At 43.6% G+C, this 20191-nt stretch overlaps 1 protein-coding gene across 2 annotated transcripts in view; it reads right to left on the reverse strand.

Annotated features, from left to right (window-relative positions):
- Positions 1–20191, reverse strand: part of LOC139573117 (serine/threonine-protein kinase ULK4-like) — a 124478-nt gene that overhangs the window by 30313 nt on the left and 73974 nt on the right. The gene's annotated exons all lie outside the window — the stretch shown is intronic.

Raw genomic sequence — 20191 nt, forward strand, 5'->3', positions numbered from 1 at the left:
TCATCCTCAGTAAAGTTGTTTAACCACCATATGTCTGTGTCTAGTTAAACCCCATCATCCTCAGTAAAGTTGTTTAACCACCATATGTCTGTGTCTAGTTAAACCCCATCATCCTCAGTAAAGTTGTTTAACCACCATATGTCTGTGTCTAGTTAAACCACATCATCCTCAGTAAAGTTGTTTAACCACCATATGTCTGTGTCTAGTTAAACCACATCATCCTCAGTAAAGTTGTTTAACCACCATGTGTCTGTGTCTAGTTAAACCCCATCATCCTCAGTAAAGTTGTTTAACCACCATGTCTGTGTCTAGTTAAACCCCATTATCCTCAGTAAAGTTGTTTAACCACCATGTGTCTGTGTCTAGTTAAACCCCATCATCCTCAGTAAAGTTGTTTAACCACCATATGTCTGTGTCTAGTTAAACCCCATCATCCTCAGTAAAGTTGTTTAACCACCATGTCTGTGTCTAGTTAAACCCCATCGTCCTCAGTAAAGTTGTTTAACCACCATATGTCTGTGTCTAGTTAAACCCCATCATCCTCAGTAAAGTTGTTTAACCACCATATGTCTGTGTCTAGTTAAACCCCATCGTCCTCAGTAAAGTTGTTTAACCACCAAATGTCTGTGTCTAGTTAAACCCCATCAACCTCAGTAAAGTTGTTTAACCACCATATGTCTGTGTCTAGTTAAACACCATCATCCTCAGTAAAGTTGTTTAACCACCATATGTCTGTGTCTAGTTACACCCCATCATCCTCAGTAAAGTTGTTTAACCACCACGTGTCTGTGTCTAGTTAAACACCATCATCCTCAGTAAAGTTGTTTAACCACCATGTCTGTGTCTAGTTAAACACCATCATCCTCAGTAAAGTTGTTTAACCACCATATGTCTGTGTCTAGTTAAACACCATCATCCTCAGTAAAGTTGTTTAACCACCATATGTCTGTGTCTAGTTACACCCCATCATCCTCAGTAAAGTTGTTTAACCACCATGTCTGTGTCTAGTTAAACACCATCATCCTCAGTAAAGTTGTTTAACCACCATATGTCTGTGTCTAATTAAACACCATCATCCTCAGTAAAGTTGTTTAACCACCATATGTCTGTGTCTAGTTACACCCCATCATCCTCAGTAAAGTTGTTTAACCACCATGTCTGTGTCTAGTTAAACACCATCATCCTCAGTAAAGTTGTTTAACCACCATATGTCTGTGTCTAATTAAACACCATCATCCTCAGTAAAGTTGTTTAACCACCATATGTCTGTGTCTAGTTACACCCCATCATCCTCAGTAAAGTTGTTTAACCACCATATGTCTGTGTCTAATTAAACACCATCATCCTCAGTAAAGTTGTTTAACCACCATGTCTGTGTCTAGTTAAACACCATCATCCTCAGTAAAGTTGTTTAACCACCATATGTCTGTGTCTAGTTACACCCCATCATCCTCAGTAAAGTTGTTTAACCACCATGTCTGTGTCTAGTTAAACCCCATCATCCTCAGTAAAGTTGTTTAACCACCATATGTCTGTGTCTAGTTAAACCCCATCATCCTCAGTAAAGTTGTTTAACCACCATATGTCTGTGTCTAGTTAAACCCCATCATCCTCAGTAAAGTTGTTTAACCACCATGTCTGTGTCTAGTTAAACACCATCATCCTCAGTAAAGTTGTTTAACCACCATATGTCTGTGTCTAGTTAAACACCATCATCCTCAGTAAAGTTGTTTAACCACCATATGTCTGTGTCTAGTTACACCCCATCATCCTCAGTAAAGTTGTTTAACCACCATGTCTGTGTCTAGTTAAACCCCATCATCCTCAGTAAAGTTGTTTAACCACCACCATATGTCTGTGTCTAGTTAAACCCCATCATCCTCAGTAAAGTTGTTTAACCACCATGTGTCTGTGTCTAGTTAAACCCCATCATCCTCAGTAAAGTTGTTTAACCACCATATGTCTGTGTCTAGTTAAACCCCATCATCCTCAGTAAAGTTGTTTAACCACCATATGTCTGTGTCTAGTTAAACCCCATCATCCTCAGTAAAGTTGTTTAACCACCATGTGTCTGTGTCTAGTTAAACCCCATCATCCTCAGTAAAGTTGTTTAACCACCATATGTCTGTGTCTAGTTAAACCCCATCGTCCTCAGTAAAGTTGTTTAACCACCATATGTCTGTGTCTAGTTAAACACCATCATCCTCAGTAAAGTTGTTTAACCACCATATGTCTGTGTCTAGTTAAACCCCATCATCCTCAGTAAAGTTGTTTAACCACCATATGTCTGTGTCTAGTTAAACCCCATCATCCTCAGTAAAGTTGTTTAACCACCATATGTCTGTGTCTAGTTAAACCCCATCATCCTCAGTAAAGTTGTTTAACCACCACCATATGTCTGTGTCTAGTTAAACCCCATCGTCCTCAGTAAAGTTGTTTAACCACCATGTCTGTGTCTAATTAAACCCCATCATCCTCAGTAAAGTTGTTTAACCACCATATGTCTGTGTCTAGTTAAACCCCATCATCCTCAGTAAAGTTGTTTAACCACCATATGTCTGTGTCTAGTTAAACCCCATCATCCTCAGTAAAGTTGTTTAACCACCATGTGTCTGTGTCTAGTTAAACCCCATCATCATCAGTAAAGTTGTTTAACCACCATATGTCTGTGTCTAGTTAAACCCCATCGTCCTCAGTAAAGTTGTTTAACCACCATATGTCTGTGTCTAGTTAAACCCCATCATCCTCAGTAAAGTTGTTTAACCACCATATGTCTGTGTCTAGTTAAACCCCATCGTCCTCAGTAAAGTTGTTTAACCACCATATGTCTGTGTCTAGTTAAACCCCATCATCCTCAGTAAAGTTGTTTAACCACCATATGTCTGTGTCTAGTTAAACCCCATCATCCTCAGTAAAGTTGTTTAACCACCATATGTCTGTGTCTAGTTAAACCCCATCGTCCTCAGTAAAGTTGTTTAACCACCATGTGTCTGTGTCTAGTTAAACCCCATCATCCTCAGTAAAGTTGTTTAACCACCATATGTCTGTGTCTAGTTAAACCCCATCGTCCTCAGTAAAGTTGTTTAACCACCATGTGTCTGTGTCTAGTTAAACCCCATCATCCTCAGTAAAGTTGTTTAACCACCATATGTCTGTGTCTAGTTAAACCCCATCATCCTCAGTAAAGTTGTTTAACCACCATGTGTCTGTGTCTAGTTAAACCCCATCATCCTCAGTAAAGTTGTTTAACCACCATATGTCTGTGTCTAGTTAAACCCCATCATCCTCAGTAAAGTTGTTTAACCACCATATGTCTGTGTCTAGTTAAACCCCATCATCCTCAGTAAAGTTGTTTAACCACCATATGTCTGTGTCTAGTTAAACCCCATCATCCTCAGTAAAGTTGTTTAACCACCACATGTCTGTGTCTAGTTAAACCCCATCATCCTCAGTAAAGTTGTTTAACCACCATATGTCTGTGTCTAGTTAAACCCCATCATCCTCAGTAAAGTTGTTTAACCACCATATGTCTGTGTCTAGTTAAACCCCATCATCCTCAGTAAAGTTGTTTAACCACCATGTGTCTGTGTCTAGTTAAACCCCATCATCCTCAGTAAAGTTGTTTAACCACCATATGTCTGTGTCTAGTTAAACCCCATCATCCTCAGTAAAGTTGTTTAACCACCATATGTCTGTGTCTAGTTAAACCCCATCGTCCTCAGTAAAGTTGTTTAACCACCATGTCTGTGTCTAGTTAAACACCATCATCCTCAGTAAAGTTGTTTAACCACCATATGTCTGTGTCTAGTTAAACACCATCATCCTCAGTAAAGTTGTTTAACCACCATATGTCTGTGTCTAGTTAAACACCATCATCCTCAGTAAAGTTGTTTAACCACCACCATATGTCTGTGTCTAGTTAAACCCCATCGTCCTCAGTAAAGTTGTTTAACCACCATATGTCTGTGTCTAGTTAAACCCCATCATCCTCAGTAAAGTTGTTTAACCACCATATGTCTGTGTCTAGTTAAACCCCATCATCCTCAGTAAAGTTGTTTAACCACCATATGTCTGTGTCTAGTTAAACCCCATCATCCTCAGTAAAGTTGTTTAACCACCATATGTCTGTGTCTAGTTAAACCCCATCATCCTCAGTAAAGTTGTTTAACCACCACCATGTCTGTGTCTAGTTAAACCCCATCATCCTCAGTAAAGTTGTTTAACCACCATATGTCTGTGTCTAGTTAAACCCCATCATCCTCAGTAAAGTTGTTTAACCACCATATGTCTGTGTCTAGTTAAACCCCATCATCCTCAGTAAAGTTGTTTAACCACCATATGTCTGTGTCTAGTTAAACCCCATCATCCTCAGTAAAGTTGTTTAACCACCATATGTCTGTGTCTAGTTAAACCCCATCATCCTCAGTAAAGTTGTTTAACCACCATATGTCTGTGTCTAGTTAAACCCCATCATCCTCAGTCCTCAGTAAAGTTGTTTAACCACCATATGTCTGTGTCTAGTTAAACCCCATCATCCTCAGTAAAGTTGTTTAACCACCATATGTCTGTGTCTAGTTAAACCCCATCATCCTCAGTAAAGTTGTTTAACCACCATATGTCTGTGTCTAGTTAAACCCCATCATCCTCAGTAAAGTTGTTTAACCACCATGTCTGTGTCTAGTTAAACCCCATCATCCTCAGTAAAGTTGTTTAACCACCATGTCTGTGTCTAGTTAAACCCCATCATCCTCAGTAAAGTTGTTTAACCACCATGTGTCTGTGTCTAGTTAAACCCCATCATCCTCAGTAAAGTTGTTTAACCACCATATGTCTGTGTCTAGTTAAACCCCATCGTCCTCAGTAAAGTTGTTTAACCACCATGTCTGTGTCTAGTTAAACCCCATCATCCTCAGTAAAGTTGTTTAACCACCATATGTCTGTGTCTAGTTAAACCCCATCATCCTCAGTAAAGTTGTTTAACCACCACCATATGTCTGTGTCTAGTTAAACCCCATCATCCTCAGTAAAGTTGTTTAACCACCATATGTCTGTGTCTAGTTAAACCCCATCGTCCTCAGTAAAGTTGTTTAACCACCATGTCTGTGTCTAGTTAAACCCCATCATCCTCAGTAAAGTTGTTTAACCACCATATGTCTGTGTCTAGTTAAACCCCATCATCCTCAGTAAAGTTGTTTAACCACCATATGTCTGTGTCTAGTTAAACCCCATCATCCTCAGTAAAGTTGTTTAACCACCATGTGTCTGTGTCTAGTTAAACCCCATCATCCTCAGTAAAGTTGTTTAACCACCACCATATGTCTGTGTCTAGTTAAACCCCATCGTCCTCAGTAAAGTTGTTTAACCACCATGTCTGTGTCTAGTTAAACCCCATCATCCTCAGTAAAGTTGTTTAACCACCATATGTCTGTGTCTAGTTAAACCCCATCATCCTCAGTAAAGTTGTTTAACCACCATATGTCTGTGTCTAGTTAAACACCATCATCCTCAGTAAAGTTGTTTAACCACCACCATATGTCTGTGTCTAGTTAAACCCCATCGTCCTCAGTAAAGTTGTTTAACCACCATGTCTGTGTCTAGTTAAACCCCATCATCCTCAGTAAAGTTGTTTAACCACCATATGTCTGTGTCTAGTTAAACCCCATCATCCTCAGTAAAGTTGTTTAACCACCATATGTCTGTGTCTAGTTAAACACCATCATCCTCAGTAAAGTTGTTTAACCACCATATGTCTGTGTCTAGTTAAACCCCATCATCCTCAGTAAAGTTGTTTAACCACCATATGTCTGTGTCTAGTTAAACCCCATCATCCTCAGTAAAGTTGTTTAACCACCATGTGTCTGTGTCTAATTAAACCCCATCATCCTCAGTAAAGTTGTTTAACCACCACCATATGTCTGTGTCTAGTTAAACACCATCATCCTCAGTAAAGTTGTTTAACCACCATATGTCTGTGTCTAGTTAAACCCCATCATCCTCAGTAAAGTTGTTTAACCACCACCATATGTCTGTGTCTAGTTAAACCCCATCATCCTCAGTAAAGTTGTTTAACCACCATGTCTGTGTCTAGTTAAACCCCATCATCCTCAGTAAAGTTGTTTAACCACCATGTCTGTGTCTAGTTAAACCCCATCGTCCTCAGTAAAGTTGTTTAACCACCATGTCTGTGTCTAGTTAAACCCCATCGTCCTCAGTAAAGTTGTTTAACCACCATGTCTGTGTCTAGTTAAACCCCATCGTCCTCAGTAAAGTTGTTTAACCACCATATGTCTGTGTCTAGTTAAACCCCATCATCCTCAGTAAAGTTGTTTAACCACCATATGTCTGTGTCTAGTTAAACCCCATCATCCTCAGTAAAGTTGTTTAACCACCATGTCTGTGTCTAGTTAAACCCCATCGTCCTCAGTAAAGTTGTTTAACCACCATATGTCTGTGTCTAGTTAAACCCCATCATCCTCAGTAAAGTTGTTTAACCACCACCATGTCTGTGTCTAGTTAAACCCCATCATCCTCAGTAAAGTTGTTTAACCACCATGTCTGTGTCTAGTTAAACCCCATCATCCTCAGTAAAGTTGTTTAACCACCATGTCTGTGTCTAGTTAAACCCCATCATCCTCAGTAAAGTTGTTTAACCACCATATGTCTGTGTCTAGTTAAACCCCATCGTCCTCAGTAAAGTTGTTTAACCACCATATGTCTGTGTCTAGTTAAACACCATCATCCTCAGTAAAGTTGTTTAACCCCATCATCGTCATAGTGATTTGATGTGTAGCAGACCTGTTGGTTTTTGAGTGTTTCTACGTCCCAAAGGGAACCCTATTCCCTACATAGTGCACTACTTTAGACCAGGGCCCATAGGACCAGAGCCCAAAAGTAGTGCACTATATAGGGAATATTGTACCATTTGGGATACATCCAACGACACCAAAATCTTATCATCACCTGGCCTAGACCGACCGCCAAGCTGTTCTCTGTCAGCTTGTTGCCTCTGATAAGAAGCTGCAGTTGGGTTCATTAAAGCAGATTGTCATGGCGATAACAGAGAGATAGAATGGGCTTGTTGAGAGGATTCTGTTGGCACACAGACACAATGCTGTAATGACTCAGCCAAAGTGTTTTGATTCATTGATTGAATAACTTGTTTATGATGGCTGTGATGTAAGTGATGTTCTAATGTAATGTCCTTGTTATTGTATCTTGTTATATTTATTGTCTCAGGGCACCATTGAAAATGAGACCCTGGTCTCAACTGAGCTGATTAAACAAAGTGAATAAAACATCTGTGGCTGTCCCAGCCATAATGCCAGGGTGAAATGAAGAAGATAGTAAAGGCGATACGGCCAGCGGAAGTGAAAACAGCTGAATGTGTGGCAGTGACAGAGAGAGCAGAGTGGCATACAAACTAGCAGCTGCCTGGCAGCAGAACTGAGCCAAACTGAACTGCTCGGGCATCCATCTACTCTCAAGAAGTAACGTGTCAGAGGGAGCAGTAAACGTCCATTTATTCATCGATAGAAAGCTCCATGTGGAATTGTACAAGTGAGAACGAATCAAATGCAATCATGACTAAAATTACTAAACGGACAAAGCAGTCACTAATGAAGAAGCTACTTTGGAATCGATGCATTGTATATTTAGTGAAGTAGGTGATGGTGAGGCCTATAGCAATATTGTATCCTCCATTTTACATCACTGCAGACTAAACTAATGCAAGTTCATGGTGCCCATGAAAGTCTGTTGTGCAAATCCCTTATTGTGAACTCTGACCACTGCCCCGAGGCACAATACCCAGGTCAATAACCTCTCAGCTCCACTGCCAGCTAGGGAACAGACCCATTGTTGTCTCTGTCATGGAGAGAGAGAGAGAGAGACAGAGAGAAAAAGAGTGAGAGAGATGGAGAGAGAAAGAGTGTGTGAGAGCGAGCGAGAGAGAGAGGAATGGAGGAAGATAGAAAGAGTGTGTGAGAGAGAGGAACGGAGGAAGAGAGAGAGAGAGAGACAGAGAGAAAGAGAGAAAGAGAGAAAGAGAGAGAGAGAGAGAGAGAGAGAGAGAGAGAGAGAGAGAGAGAGAGGAACGGAGGAAGAGAGAGAGAGAGGAACGGAGGAAGAGAGAGAGAGAGGAACGGAGGAAGAGAGAGAGAGAGGAACGGAGGAAGAGAGAGAGAGAGGAACGGAGGAAGAGAGAAAGAGTGAATCAGAAGAAAACTCTAGTCCAGTCCATCCACAGGACTTAATGAGCACCAATGGTGTGTCTCCAGAGAGAGGGTTCATACTGTCTGCTACACTAGTGGACTGTCCCTGCTCTGAATTATTCATCGGCTCAATATGGGGAGCGACTGACCCTCCTCCTAGCCTCAGTTTCTCTATCTGCTTCCCAAATGGCATCCTATCCCCTATATATCCCCTACGGGCCCTGGTCATAAGAAGTGCACTATATAGGAAATAGGGAAGCCATTTGGGACGCAACTATGTCTCTGTCCTGGGAGCTCCCACTAGGCCTGACTAGACACAAGATGGCTGAAAGAGAAGAGAGAGAAGCAGCTAGCAGCATCCCAGGGTCACAGGAGTCAGGATGTAACATCTGGAACCAGGGACCAAGAGGGAGGGAGGTGGAATATATCCAGGACCAATTCCTCCAGGAGGGACAGACAGAGGATTCAGACTGCAGGTACAAGGATTAGAAAGAGGACATCGCCGCTAGCGGTTGATTCTGCAAAACAAATAATCAACTCTGGTTTCCTTCCAGAGGACCACAGTGGAAATAAGCCCTCGGTCTTTGAGGTGTAGTCTCTGGCTGGAGAAACCTTCTACTTTTCATTATCCAATTCCCCTGCCAGGTGAGGCTGTTCATGCATTGTGGAGATGAACAAATACAATCATACATTCTGTGTCTACATTTCACAGAGAAGATGATCAGTTAAGAATAGAACAGATGGGGAGGGTGAGGAGGGTGAATTAAGGGACACAACATGAATCATATTTCATTAATATATCCAGATAGAGGTGTCCAATATAGAGCCAGTGTAACAGAAGTGGCACCCCTGTGACACATGATGTCATTGAAGCGGGGAGGCTAACGTCCAGACTGGAAAGGGGAGGCTGATTAAATTCCACCCATAACGTACGACGCATTCGGAGTAGTACGTTGTCCCGGATACATACATACGGACGGACGGACGGACGGGCGGGCGTGCGAGAGTGAGTGAGAGACCAACTGAATAAGGCCAGGTCACTTAATTCCATTAACACCCAGGTGGAAGAAGTGCCTGTGTGCTAATTAGGACAGGGACAGACAGACATGAATCAATAGGAGAGAGGAGAGGCTGCGGCCCAAAAGGAACCCTATTCCATATACAGTGCACTACTTTCGACCGGGGCCTATAGAGAATAGGGTGCCATTTAGAACAGAGCCAGAGACCTCAGCTCACAATATAATATGCAGCACCCAATACACTCTTTACACCCGACAGTGCTGCCTGTCCCACGGTCTGTCCACTCCAATGGAGCCTCCACTGCCTATCCCCCGGTCTGTCCACTCCAATGGAGCCTCCACTGCCTGTCCCCCGGTCTGTCCACTCCAATGGAGCCTCCACTGCCTATCCCCCGGTCTGTCCACTCCAATGGAGCCTCCACTGCCTGTCCCCCGGTCTGTCCACTCCATTGGAGCCTCCACTGCCTATCCCCCGGTCTGTCCACTCCAATGGAGCCTCCACTGCCTGTCCCCCGGTCTGTCCACTCCAATGGAGCCTCCACTGCCTATCCCCCAGTCTGTCCACTCCAATGGAGCCTCCACTGCCTGTCCCCCGGTCTGTCCACTCCAATGGAGCCTCCACTGCCTATCCCCCAGTCTGTCCACTCCAATGGAGCCTCCACTGCCTATCCCCCGGTCTGTCCACTCCAATGGAGCCTCCACTGCCTGTCCCCCGGTCTGTCCACTCCAATGGAGCCTCCACTGCCTATCCCCCAGTCTGTCCACTCCAATGGAGCCTCCACTGCCTGTCCCCCGGTCTGTCCACTCCAATGGAGCCTCCACTGCCTATCCCCCAGTCTGTCCACTCCAATGGAGCCTCCACTGCCTGTCCCCCGGTCTGTCCACTCCAATGGAGCCTCCACTGCCTATCCCCCAGTCTGTCCACTCCAATGGAGCCTCCACTGCCTGTCCCCCGGTCTGTCCACTCCAATGGAGCCTCCACTGCCTGTCAAGCCCAAACTCATTTCACACTATTGAGATGGCAGCAGATCCACAAGGTCTGCCATGAGAGGTGACTGTATAGTTCCCTTAAGGAAAAGCACCTTTAGTAAATCCGCTTTCTCTGTGAGAGCTTCCCATGTCTGGAATACACTGCCATCAGACACACATAACTGCACCACATATCACACTTTCACAAAATGCATGAAGACATGGCTAAAGGTCAATCAGATTTGTTAACATAATCCCTAGCTGTGTATTGCCGCTTTCCATGTTGTCTGTTGTCTGTAGCTTGTGAGGTGTGGAAACACTTTGTTGCTTTTATGAATTTTGTCTTGCTGCTTTATGTTCTATGTTGCTCTGTCTGTATGCTACGTCTTGGTTGTTCTATGTTGCTCTGTCTCTATGCTATGTCTTGCTTGTCCTATGTTGCTTTGCGTGTGCTCACTGCTCAATGATTGTCTATATTGTAATTGTTTTTAATAACCTGCACAGGGACTGCGGTTGAAAATTAGCCGACTGACTAAAACCGGCACTTTTACTGAAACGTTGATTAATGTGCACTGTCCCTGTAAAAATAAAATACACTCAAACTAAATAAACTCAAACAACAAGACTGGTGCAGATAGGGTGGTGTTGGTCCAAACCTTGATGAACACCAAGACTGGTGCAGATAGGGTGGTGTTGGTCCAAACCTTGATGAACACCAAGACTGTTGCAGATACAGTGGTGTTGGTCCAAACCTTGATGAACACCAAGACTGGTGCAGATAGGGTGGTGTTGGTCCAAACCTTGATGAACACCAAGACTGGTGCAGATAGGGTGGTGTTGGTCCAAACCTTGATGAACACCAAGACTGGTGCAGATAGGGTGGTGTTGGTCCAAACCTTGATGAACACCAAGACTGTTGCAGATAGGGTGGTGTTGGTCCAAACCTGATGAACACCAAGACTGGTGCAGATACAGTGGTGTTGGTCCAAACCTTGATGAACACCAAGACTGGTGCAGATAGGGTGGTGTTGGTCCAAACCTGATGAACACCAAGACTGGTGCAGATAGGGTGGTGTTGGTCCAAACCTGATGAACACCAAGACTGGTGCAGATACAGTGGTGTTGGTCCAAACCTTGATGAACACCAAGACTGGTGCAGATAGGGTGGCGTTGGTCCAAACCTGATAAACAATAAGACTGGTGCAGATAGGGTGGCGTTGGTCCAAACCTTGATGAACACCAAGACTGGTGCAGATAGGGTGGCGTTGGTCCAAACCTGATAAACAATAAGACTGGTGCAGATAGGGTGGCGTTGGTCCAAACCTTGATGAACACCAAGACTGTTGCAGATACAGTGGTGTTGGTCCAAACCTTGATGAACACCAAGACTGGTGCAGATAGGGTGGTGTTGGTCCAAACCTTGATGAACACCAAGACTGGTGCAGATAGGGTGGTGTTGGTCCAAACGTTGATGAACACCAAGACTGTTGCAGATAGGGTGGTGTTGGTCCAAACCTGATAAACAATAAGACTGGTGCAGATAGGGTGGCGTTGGTCCAAACCTTCCATTCTTGACTCCCACACCCATCTTTCATTGCGCCACATTTTAAACTGCCACAGATGTATTTGCTCACTAATGTAGCCTACATTCAAGGACATGCACATTCACATGTTCAGATGAACACAAGCCAGAAGAACACACACTGCCGCTGTGTAGGCCTCTATGGCGCACTTTCATCACAGCATTTTTTAGTTGAACACAAAAGGGGGTCAAAGCAGCCAGGCTCTTTCTCCCTTACGCCCACCAGGGCAGGTGTTCTCAGGCGGCAAATACCGACTCAAACAACAACAACAACAACGACGCCTGCCTCCCAAATGACAGCCCATCTCTGATTCTGCATCCTAATGACTAACAAGGCTAATTAAGCTGTAGCGTTAATGGTAATTCCAGTGTGTGTGCGTGTGTGTAATTCCAGCTCAGCCCCATGATCAGACCATTTCAGAGAAAAAAAGGGGGAATTTAGTGAACAAAACAATGGTGAGCCCAGATATACATTTTAAATGACTTGCCAGGGAACCAGGGAATGATGAAACACAATCTGTTAAGAGTTTCTCCACAGATTAGAGGTTCTATACATCCACCCACTCTTCTCCATAGGAAGGAAGGATTGGGAGAGCTTAAGACCACACAGAGCTGGCGCTAGACCAACAGACTTAATATGAGTCTGTCCATACAGCAGTACAGCTATCTGTCCATTTACAAAAGCAGCTTAACTACAGTACAAAACAAGCATCGAATCACAACAAATGTCTGGTTTAGTTCCAGTTGAGGAAGCACAATAACTGCTATAACTATCCTACCATACCAACGCTGCTGCATCCCCATACTTCCATGTTACAGCTACTTACACAGACAGACTCACTGCCGAGCCATACGATGTACAACTACTTACAATCCTTATCCCAGTCTGCTGTTCCCACATGCTTCAAGAGGGCCACCATTGTTCCTGTTCCCAAGAAAGCTAAGGTAACTGAGCTAAATGACTATCGCCCCATAGCACTCACTTCCGTCATCATGAAGTGCTTTGAAAGACTAGTCAAGGACCATATCACCTCCACCCTACCTGACACCCTAGATCCACTCCAATTTGCTTACCGCCCCAATAGGTCCACAGACGACGCAATCGCAATCACACTGCACACTGCCCTAACCCATCTGGACAAGAGGTATACCTATGTAAGAATGCTGTTCATCGACTACAGCTCAGCATTTAACACCATAGTACCCTCCAAACTCGTCATCAAGCTCGAGACCCTGGGTCTCAACCCCGCCCTGTGCAACTGGGTCCTGGACTTCCTGATGGGCCGCCCCCAGGTGGTGAGGGTAGGTAACAAGTACGACCCTGCCTCACACAGGAAGCGGCGCAGGTCCTAATCCAGGCACTTGTCATCTCCCGTCTGGATTACTGCAACTCGCTGTTGGCTGGGCTCCCTGCCTGTGCGATTAAACCCCTACAACTCATCCAGAACGCCGCAGCCCGTCTGGTGTTCAACCTTCCCAAGTTCTCTCACGTCACCCCGCTCCTCCGCTCTCTCCACTGGCTTCCAGTTGAAGCTCGCATCCGCTACAAGACCATGGTGCTTGCCTACGGAGCTGTGAGGGGAACGGCACCTCCGTACCTTCAGGCTCTGATCAGGCCCTACACCCAAACAAGGGCACTGCGTTCATCCACCTCTGGCCTGCTCGCCTCTCTACCTCTGAGGAAGTACAGTTCCCGCTCAGCCCAGTCAAAACTGTTCGCTGCTCTGGCACCCCAATGGTGGAACAAACTCCCCCACGACGCCAGGTCAGCGGAATCAATCACCACCTTCCGGAGACACCTGAAACACCACCTCTTTAAGGAATACCTAGGATAGGATAAAGTAATCCTTCTAACCCCCCCCCCCCCCCCCCCTTAGAGTTAGATGCACTATTGTATAGTGGTTGTTCCACTGGACATCATAAGGTGAATGCACCAACTTGTAAGTCGCTCTGGATGAGAGCGTCTGCTAAATGACTTAAATGTAAATGTAACAACATCTCCACCCAGCTGATCCTCAACACTGGGGCCCCACAAGGGTGCGTTCTCAGCCCTCTCCTGTACTCCCTGTCCACCCATGACTGCGTGGCCATGCACGCCTCCAACTCAATCATCAAGTTTGCAGACGACACTACAGTGGTAGGCTTGATTAACAACAACGACAAGCCGGCCTACAGGGAGGAGGTGAGGGCCCTCGGAGTGTGGTGTCAGGAAAATAACCTCACACTCAATGTCAACAAAACAAAGGAGATGATCGTGGACTTCAGGAAACAGCAGAGGGAGCAGCCCCCTATCCACATCAACGGGACAGTAGTGGAGAAGGTGGAAAGTTTTAAGTTCCTCGGCGTACACATCACGAACAAACTGCGCCTCTTCAACCTCAGGAGGCTGAAGAAATTCGGCTTGTCACCAAAAACACTCCCAAACTTTTACAGATGCACAATCGAGAGCATCCTGTCGGGCTGTATCACCGCGTGGTACGGCAACTGCTCTGCCCACAACCGTAAGGCTCTCCAGAGGGTAGTGAGGTCTGCACAACGCATCACCGGGGGCAAACTACCTGCCCTCCAGGACACCCGATGTCACAGGAAGGTCAAAAAGATCATCAAGGACAACAACCACCCGAGCCACTGCCTGTTCACCCCGCTATCATCCAGAAGGCGAGGTCAGTACAGGTGCATCAAAGCGAGGACTGAGAGACTGAAAAAGAGCTTCTATCTCAAGGCCATCAGACTGTTAAACAGCCATCACTAACTTTGAGTGGCTGCTGCCAACATACTGACTCATCTCTAGCCACTTTAACAATGAAAAATGTATGTAATAAATAGAGGTCGACCGATTAATCGGAATGGCCGATTAATTAGGGCCGATTTCAAGTTTTCATAACAATTGGAAATCGGTATTTTTGGACGTCGATTTGGCCGTCAGTTAAGAACACATTCTTATTTTCAATGACGGCCTAGGTACAGTGGGTTAACTGCCTTGTTCAGGGGCAGAACGACAGATTTTTACCTTGTCAGCTCGGGGATTCAATCTTGCAACCTTACAGTTAACTAGTCCAACGCTCTAACCACCTGCCTCACGAGGAGCCTGCCTGTTACGCGAATGCAGTAAGAAGCCAAGGTAAGTTGCTAGCTAGCATTAAACTTATCTTATAAAAAACAATCAATCAATCAATCATAATCACTAGTTAACTACACATGGTTGATGATATTACTAGTTTATCTAGCGTGTCCTGCATTGCATATAATCGATGCGATGCGCATTCGTGGAAAAGGACTGTCGTTGTTCCAACGTGTACCTAACCATAAACATCAATGCCTTTCTTAATATCAATACACAGAAGTATATATTTGAACAATGCCACTTTATATAATGTTTACATACCCTACATTACTCCTCTCATATGTATATACTGTACTCTATACCATCTACTGCATCTTGCCTATGCGGATCGGCCATCGCTCATTCATTTATCTTTATGTACATATTCTCATTCATTCCTCTGTTACAGCTACTTACAGACTCACTGGCGAACCACACACTGTTACAGCTACTTACACAGACAGACTCACTGCCGAGCCATCCTCTGTTACGGCTACTTACACAGACAGACTCACTGCCGAGCCATCCTCTGTTACAGCTACTTACACAGACAGACTCACTGCCGAGCCAGCCTCTGTTACAGCTACTTACACAGACAGACTCACTACCGTGCCATCCTCTGTTACAGCTACTTACACAGACAGACTCACTGCCGAGCCATCCTCTGTTACAGCTACTTACACAGACAGACTCACTACCGTGCCATCCAAGACAAAGCAGCAGTGGTGGAGTAGCAAGGTCTTTATTTTAGGGGGAGAAGTGTGATATTTTATTCACAATGCTAAGAACACACTGCAGCTCATTAGTAGAGAGAGAGTAAAGGAGATAGCAGGAGAAGACCTCGGGTTGGATCCGACTTCCCGGAGCAAGAGGAGCGTCCAGAGACTACGGCCTGTAAATTGTTAATAACCTTTCATTGAGCGGGAGAGCAGCGCAGAGTATAGTAACATGTCTGATGATAAATTAGCCCCGGGGCCCCTTGTTAAAGTCAGATAGAGCCAGGTGCAAGGTTTAGCTGTAATAGGGTAACCTAGAACACAGTAAAGAAATGAATTGAAATGTGTTATACAACTGTTATAGTTGTGGTGGCAGAATTTGGGCTGATCTGTTGTAACTTTTCTCTCTGTGTTGAACTGTGATGTTCTGCTTTTAATAGACTCCTGTCATGTCTGCACTTTAACACAAGGCCATTGTGTTCTGGAACTGTTGCTCCTATAAAACAACTGTTGTGTAAACAACATGATTGTATTATCAGCCCTCCTCTATATGAGGAACCATCTCCCTAGTGAGTTCTTCCCTGACTGTAAATCAGACAGATCTCCCTCATAGCTGCTTGTATTAAATATTTTTATATTATACCTTAAATAGTCTCTGCCTAAATTAATGGATTGAGTTATCCATTATCCACAACATAGTGAAATATAGCTTGCATTTTATAATAGATTAGAGACTTTTGTTACACATCACCATAGTGATGTGAATATTGTTTTGCAATTTTCCATCACAAAGAGCAGGCTAGATTAGTGGATGTTAATTTGGAAAGACTAAATTGAAATGTAAATCTATGTGAAATAAAGTTTTCATGAGTCTTCATACTTTAAGGACCATTATTCATATTGCCTCAAATGTTAGAAAAGTTTACTGACAGCTACAGTTTACCAAATCGATAAAACTGCTGCATTAAAAAGTACAAGGTGGCATGTTAACCTGCCGCAACTTGGACTGGATAAGGGAGAATGAGATAGCTTTAAGGCAGAAGATACAGCAATATAATAGGTTTTAAATATATATCGGGCTTGGCCTGAGGGTTTTGTGTTGTAAATTGTATAGCGCAGCATGGCAGGTATTTCTATACGGGTGATTACTCACTTTGTCAGAAAATGAATCAAACCTGAATGAAGCAATCAAGGATCATGTCCTGTATAATGTAGCCTGTATCTATAATACATCATGTCCTGTAGAATGTAGCCTGTATCTATACTACATCATGTCCTGTAGAATGTAGCCTGTATCTATAATACATAATGTCCTGTAGAATGTAGCCTGTATCTATAATACATCATGTCCTGTATAATGTAGCCTGTATCTATAATACATCATGTCCTGTAGAATGTAGCCTGTATCTATAATACATCATGTCCTGTAGAATGTAGCCTGTATCTATAATACATCATGTCCTGTATAATGTAGCCTGTATCTATAATACATCATGTCCTGTAGAATGTAGCCTGTATCTATAATACATCATGTCCTGTAGAATGTAGCCTGTATCTATAATACATCATGTCCTGTAGAATGTAGCCTGTATCTATAATACATCATGTCCTGTATAATGTAGCCTGTATCTATAATACATCATGTCCTGTAGAATGTAGCCTATATCTATAATACATCATGTCCTGTAGAATGTAGCCTGTATCTATAATACATCATATCCTGTAGAATGTAGCCTGTATCTATAATACATCATGTCCTGTATAATGTAGCCTGTATCTATAATACATCATGTCCTGTAGAATGTAGCCTGTATCTATAATACATCATGTCCTGTAGAATGTTGCCTGTATCTATAATACATCATGTCCTGTAGAATGTAGCCTGTATCTATAATACATCATGTCCTGTATAATGTAGCCTGTATCTATAATACATCATGTCCTGTAGAATGTAGCCTGTATCTATAATACATCATGTCCTGTAGAATGTAACCTGTATCTATAATACATCATGTCCTGTAGAATGGAGCCTGTATCTATAATACATCATGTCCTGTAGAATGGAGCCTGTATCTATAATACATCATGTCCTGTAGAATGTAGCCTGTATCTATAATACACAAACCGTCCAACTAAGAATATAAAAAACACATAACAGCACTGCAGGCACTTAAAGGAAAACTCTTCCCCAAAACTATCTTTTGGTAAAATGCATCATACCGGCTGTATTTCTGGGTTATTATTTACTGAAATAATAACCCACAGACAGCACCACAAATGGCCATTATATTACATCAGTGACTCAGAGAATGTGATGGCTCTCTACACTCTTAGAAAAAAGGGTGCTTTCTACAACCTAAAAGGGTTCTTCGGCTGTCCCCATAGGAGAACCCTTTGAAGATCCCTTTTTGGTTCCAGGTAGAACTCTTTATGGTTCCAGGTAAAACCCTTTATGGTTCCATGTAGAACCCTCTATGGAAAGGGTCCTACCTGGAACCATAAAGGGTTCTCCTATGGGGACAGCTGAAGAACCCTTTTGGAACCCTTTTTTCTAAGATTGTAAGGTTAGAAGATCCAGTGGTGGGTTGTATTACTGCTACATGAAGTGGATGGTGGGGTGAGGACAGAGAGGAGGCAGAGAGAGGTCTGGTCTACAGCCCTAGGGATTCCTGCTGTGGAAGGCAACAGGCTGAGAGGTGAGAAACCACAGGACATCAATGAGAGAGAAAAATAGAGTGAGAGAGAGAAGGAAGGAGGGAGGGGGGTAAAAGTGAAAGAGAAAAGGAGAGAGAGCAGGTTGGTTAACACAGTAATGAGGTGAAGGGGCACTCGCCACAAAATGACATCTTCTCTTTCTCCTCTGTCACTCAGACCCTTCACTCCTCCTCTTCCAGTTACCGATCTTCTGCTGGCTACTGACTACCTTACCTCTACAATCATTACATAGATAGTATAGACACAGACCAGTCAACAATATGTGAATCCCAAATGGCACCCTATTCCCTACAAAGTACAGCAATTCTTTCCAGAGCATTTACCCTTGGATGGTTTACCTTAACAATGTCCTTAGCAGAGCTTCAGTTGAAATGTAAAGGTTGGGAGTTGCTTGGCAACAAACCTAATATCAAACATCACTCTCTTTCTTCCTGCCCAGAGGCTCCTTTGAAAATCTCCCATTTCCCAACTAATTGCTTTCATACTGATATCAAAAAGCAACGTCTCACGGTGTTGTTATCCATTACATTCAGTCATCAGTCAGGGTGGAGACACTTTTGAGACATATCAAAAAGCCTGAACATACAACCAGACCACAATATCAATTCATGGTCCCCTATACAGTAAGTAACTGCATAGGCTCACATCACATAAGTGCATTGTAGTTTGGGTATCTGAGCTGAACCAACAGGTTAAAGACTGTTTCAAATAATGCGTCAATTAAAGCAGAAAACATTGAATGAAGTGATGACATTCCTGAAGCCCAATCACTGTAACTGTGCCTCCTGCACAGTTTTACTTCCATATTTATCACTTTTTTCTTCACAGGAGTTCTTTTGGAATGGATAGACCCCCGATTTCCCACCCCCAGGGAGAGAGAGAGAGAGACACAACAAGGCAGGCTTGAGGTCAACTGCCCTGCCATTCCTCCAGGCCAGCTCTGAATCACTCCCCACCACAAACACTGGAACAACAGTACAGTTCGTGGCCCCCAGCCACCCGACCTATCCAGTAGAGAAGAACATGTACACACACACACACACACACACACACACACACACACACACACACACACACACACACACACACACACACACACACACACACACACACACACACACACACACACACACACACACACACACTATCTCTCTCTTCCTTTAACTTCTTGCAACTATAGGGGGTGCTGTTCCGCATTAGCATTTTTTGGTCTCCAAATTAAACTGCCTCGTGCTCAATTCTTGATCGTACAATATGCATATTATTGTTATTATTGGATAGAAAACACTTTCTAGTTTCTATAGCCGTTGGAATTTTGTCTCTGAGTGGTACAGAACTACTTCTACAGCACTTTTCCTGACAGGGAGTCAGATTTCAGAAATTTTGACCCCTGATCTGGGGTCGGTTTTAAGGTGCCTGTAAATGCTATGGAGAAACCGACACTGCCTACGTCTTCCTCTGGGTGTCAGTACGTCATGACGTTTTGAATGGATTCGATTGCGCAATCAGAGCCACTATAAAACAACAAAACGTGGAAGTATCGTTCTTTCCCTTCGCGCGTCTTACGCAAGATGGACATCGGACTTGCCTCCTTCCAAATGGTTGTTTAGCCAGTAATATTTCTCCGGTCATATTTTTACTCGTTATAGTTGTTAAAAACATCATAATGTAGTTAATTTGAACCGTTTTATAGCAATTTATATCCGTTTAGTGCGATTTTGAGGAATTTCTTTGTCGTGCACTTTGAAGCTTTGGGCACGTTTCGGGGTCTCGGTCGATGTTAGTGGACATTTCGAAGGACAGAGGACATCTATCGACCAAAAGAAGATTAGACCCAAGAAAGGATACATTGCCCAAGAATCTGATGGAAAATCACC

This window comes from Salvelinus alpinus, chromosome 4 (assembly GCF_045679555.1).
Source record: "Salvelinus alpinus chromosome 4, SLU_Salpinus.1, whole genome shotgun sequence".
Taxonomy (NCBI): domain Eukaryota; kingdom Metazoa; phylum Chordata; class Actinopteri; order Salmoniformes; family Salmonidae; genus Salvelinus; species Salvelinus alpinus.